Below are 5,150 nucleotides of genomic sequence, written 5' to 3'. Positions count from 1 at the left end.
TCATTTTCTTTAATTTTTTTACCACAGCAATGACAGATGGAGTCTATAGCCCTCTCATGAAACTGCTCCTCCCTGTAAAAAAATTATATCATCAATCTATGAATTTAAAAAAAACCAATTGGGCGCAACAGTGCAATGTTGGGTTTCGTATTATTAGTTATAACTAATTAGTTATATGCTATAATATACTATCATGCCTACACTGTCAGACTGGTCTAGGCATATAGGCTAGTAGTATTATTAATATTTAATTATATTTATAATATTCTAAAATCTAAATAATAATTTTATTTTGTCAACAATAAATAATGCAAAACTGTAGGCCTAGAAAAAAACAAATAACTATGTTTTAATAATAGTAAATATCAAATTTTCTAGCGTTGGGCCTTGCGTCATCCTAGGCCCCCACCTATACCGCTCTTGTCGCGGTCATCACCTAGGCCTGAGCGCTCCGCTGAAATCGCTGATACGCTGATCGTATAAAAAAGGGTTGCACATTACGGGATTTTACCAGGTTTCTAACCAGCAACTCTATTTAAACCTTTGCTCAATTGAATCATATACAAATTTTGTTTTACATAATATTTGCTGTTTATCTAACAGTAAAATAATACGATCATTTTTGTTCACTTACGTTTGTTTACTATTTGTAGCGCTAGCCATAGTATTTCCTGGTTTCACATACTGTACTAAGTGTGATTAAAATCTGCTTTATAAGATTTTTTTATATTTTAAGCGTGGTCAAACAATAACATGTTTATGTTTTAACCAAATGAATTTAATATTGAACAAAAACAGTATGTTAAGAATTATTAAACTAATAAGTACTACAAGGTGATAAAAATAGCTATCGATCTCGCGAAAATACGATCGATAGCGAAAATCATAATTTGCGCCGTTGCTCGAGCGTCGTCTGCTAATATTGAGGGCGCTTGACTTTTATTAATATTTATTACATGATGGAACAGCTGTGACCGTGATATTCAACCTGTGTGTTCAGTTTAACCGATTTTTTTACCAAATAAACACATTTAGTCTGGTTTTGCTATTACTATATTTTTTTTTTCATTTGTTCGTTTTATTTTATTCATGTTTTATTCTCTCGCCTTTTATGAAGTTGTATAGAAATTTTATTTTATTTATTTAACCATGCATTACAGACAATATAATCTATACTGTGATATTCAACTTAATTAAATTCAACCAATAAAACAAAATCATATTATAGTCTTATAGTCTGGCTTTGCTATTAATACATTATTATATATATTTTTTAATTTTCTGTTTTATTTTATTCACTTTTTAGTCTCTCGACTTTTATGAAGTTTTATGAAAGCATGTTTTATCAACCATGCATTACATATTCGTAAAAAGGTAGGTATATACGTCACGTTAAAATAATGGTGATAAATAAATATTCTAACATAAGTATATTTACAAGGCAGATTCAAGATGCGTCGATTAGAAGAAATAAACATGAAAAGCTTTATACATTACCTGTGTCGCATACTTAGGAGTGAAAACTCAGTGAGGAAGCTGCTTATAAAATGATTGATAATGTGGATGTGATATTACTGGTGTTTGCCCAGAACACAAGCTTAACAAGTCTTGATACTTTGCATCGGGATAACTTGGGTGCACTGGCTTGATAAAGAGGTTCTGGATCGGGTATTGCTTCAGTGGTATCTGATCGACGTCGAGAACTGGAAATGTTGATGACGTCAAAGGTATCGTCGTTGTGAGAATATTTGAAGAGAATTTCATTGGGTTTGGCTTTGATGACTTTTATTTGCATGAATTGGGTCCAGTCAATTTTTCTGCCACTTTCTGATGTTCTGACTCGTAATACTCCTCTTTTCTGACTGTAGAGTTTCCAGTCTTTAATGTCTTCAGGTTTTACGTGGAATACTTCAAAAGGTTTTGGGGTTTGTCTTGCCATCTTAATAACTGTAACCAATTGAAAGGGTAGAGTTAACTCCGCGACTTGCTTCATAGCCCTTTCAATTGTACTGTGCATGGAATCGCCTTCCGACTGGCCGTGGTTCGTTTCGAAGAAGTGCAGTTTAATTTCTTCTACAGAGGTTGATGTTTCAACAAACTTCAACATCATGGATGGTATGATTGAATTTTTATTCTGGCCTACACATCCATCGGAGAAGAGGTCCACTATCTTCACTCCTTCGGCATCAGCTTTCTTCAGATAAACATTGATGTAAGATGCGATTTCACAAGAACCACGGCGTGTTAACCCTTCGTGAGAGAAAAAGCACAACCCATTCCTACTCCCCAACTCGTAAACTGTAAAATTGTAACAGGCTAAACGGCGTTTGTAAAATAGTTCAGATCTTGGTGATTTTGGTAAGTAAAAGACTTGCTGTAGATCAAAGACAGCGGCCCGATATTGTTCATTTGCCATTGTATGCTCCTTTGCCGCTGTCTTGATTTCACGAACCTTTTTCTTTTCACTCAGGTGCATCTCGTACCGCTCCCTTAGAATTGCTTTTTGTTCATCGTTTGATCGATTGAATGTTTCGCATAAGCCACAAGTGTCCTTTTTAGGGTGATGAAACTTGAGGTTCAGCGAACGGAAGGTCTTCTTATATAGGCTTAGACTTGCACCGTGAGGATGTTCTTTCTTGTACATTCTGTGCATGATGGATTCCATTCGTGGAAATCTGGCAATGTGATTGATTACCTCTTCTCTCAACACATAATCACTGTTACTACGTTTCCTTCCTCCTCTCCTCTCACTCTCCATCACACCAAATCTATCCATCTTGCGTTGCACAGTCCTCACCTGAGTAAAAGATACTCCCACAGTGGCCAAAAACATCTTACGACAAACCTTCCAGTTGTCTCCATCAGGCTTTGGTAAGAAGTATGTGTAGCGATTGGGCCTCTTGGATTTGGAATTGTAGTTAACGACCAAATGCCTGCTCAACCACTCCCTTTGCTGTTGCAAGTCACCCATACCATAGTACGCATTCCTGATTTCCATCCGTTCTTCTTCCTGGATATCTCTGCAATTTAACCCCTTACGTGAACAAAGGGGGCAATCTCTTTTTCTTGCCATTAACTTGTTAGTTTTTTCGGTGTAATATTCTTCTCCGTTGTTTCTATTTCTTTTTTCTAGATTTCTAGACGTTTTCGATTTTGGTTTCTGAGGGGATAGTGGCCTTGCTTCTCCTTCAACTGTAAAATTTAAAGCTGAATCTCCAGACGCAGAAGAGCAATTATCTGACCAATCAGAATCAGAATGTACAGACGCAGAGCAATGATCTGAAAGATCGCATGGCATAACAGGTGCCTGAGGCACGCCATGAGGCTCACCAAAAGCGTCTGACATTGGTGTATCAACCGGAATATCAAAGGACATGGCGACAGATTAACATTCAATGTTGATATGTCTGTTAATGCTAGATCAACAGTAGGTATCTCTACAAAATCTGGCACAAGAGCACTTTTCTAGATATCAGTAGCATTGCATAAATCAAATTGGATAGGGGTATTAACTGCTGTTTCGGACAAAAAGATATCAGCTTCAGGCTGAAACAAAGAAACATACTTATTATGTGAAATACACTTGTCGTCTAAATTAAAATGCTCGTAACACAAAAAACATAAGCATTTGGTGCAGGTTGCCCACACCTCCCCACTGCAACTAAAATTCTCACACAAGGCATGTTGTACATCTTCTAAGCTCTCATCAGACAGTGGTGCATCATTCGTTTCTGTAAACAGTAAAGGTAAAATCACAGTAAGTACTCTGAATTTATCAATATCTGTTTTCAAAATTGTATGTATGTAGAAACAAATACAAAATTCTAAAAACATTACCTGGAATACTTGTGTGCTAATACCAATAACCTTCATTGAAACAATATTTCTTTTTAGATAAATATTTTTGGATTAGAATATAACAATAACAATAACAACAATAACAATAATAGTAAATAAATAAATAAATAAATTCTGCACTCACTCCATACATTGTAATACAAATAAACATAATATGAAATAAAGTAGTCAACGGAGGGAAACAAATACAGAATTATGCATATATCATGCATATATCATAGTATAAAATTTAATTTTATGAAATGAGACAAACTTCAATACCTGTCAGTTTATTTCTATCATTAGCATTTCTGTATCAGAGTCATCTGAGTCATCTGAACTCGATTCATTTTCGATCATCATAACTTCTCCTTTCCAAATGGTTCCATCCCAATTCATGTCTTTTTCTAATAATCCAGGAAATGACAGGTCTTTTGAAGACACAACATTCTGGGTTCCACCTGCATTCCACTTTACCAATACATCAAGTGCATTGATATAAGTACTATATAATGTATGTGTGTTATTTCACAAAAAGTTGCAATAAGCAAGTGTTACTGTGTGTGGATATCTAGCATTCCTGGTAAACGAAAAGTCCAATCTTTGTGTGACAAAGATGATCACAAACCATACCAACTTCAACTTTAGTTTGATAGAAAAGATTGAAATATGTTATACTAGTAGAAAGTATATTAACCCAATCAGCATGCTGACTGGGTTTTTGTTTTCCTGACATTCTTTCTTTCTTTCTTTCTTTCTTTCTTTCTTTCTTTCTTTCTTTCTTTCTTTCTTTCTTTCTTTCTTTCTTTCTTTCTTTCTTTCTTTCTTTCTTTCTTTCTTTCTTTCTTTCTTTCTTTCTTTCTTTCTTTCTTTCTTTATTTCTTTGTACTTTCTTTCTTTGTACTTTCTTCTATCTTTCTTTGTACTTTCTTTCCTTCTTCTTTCTTTCTGGCAATATTGCAAAATCGTATTACTGGTCTGACTAATTTCAATCGCACCTGCTCAGTAGAAATTTGTTATTTTTCATGAAAGCATTGTAAATATAATTTTAATATTATATGTCCAGACCTAGGTTCTAGGTCAAGAATAATCTATTTTTATTATATAGGTTATATATTTTGTTATCCATAATTTTGAGACAAAAACAAAACAATTTTATGAAAGCTCCTATTTAAATATACAGCATTTCTAAAATGTTTGGAAGGTGATTATAATTTTTTTTAAAAAGTAGCAAAATTATAAACTTACGTTAAAATTGATCATTCTGTTATGGTAATTTAAAGTAAAATTAGAAGTAAAATGTGATGTGTCAC

General features: G+C 34.1%; 1 pseudogene; it reads right to left on the bottom strand.

Moving 5' to 3' along the window:
• Positions 1–1,524: 1,524 nt before the first annotated feature.
• On the bottom strand, positions 1,525–3,376 carry LOC144843379 (uncharacterized; annotated as a pseudogene).
• Positions 3,377–5,150: the final 1,774 nt, after the last annotated feature.

The sequence above is a fragment of the Antedon bifida genome, chromosome 5, assembly GCF_963402885.1.
Source record: "Antedon bifida chromosome 5, ecAntBifi1.1, whole genome shotgun sequence".
NCBI lineage: Eukaryota > Metazoa > Echinodermata > Crinoidea > Comatulida > Antedonidae > Antedon > Antedon bifida.
The sequence above is the reverse complement of the archived record's forward strand: the minus strand, read 5'-3'. Positions and strand labels throughout refer to the sequence as shown.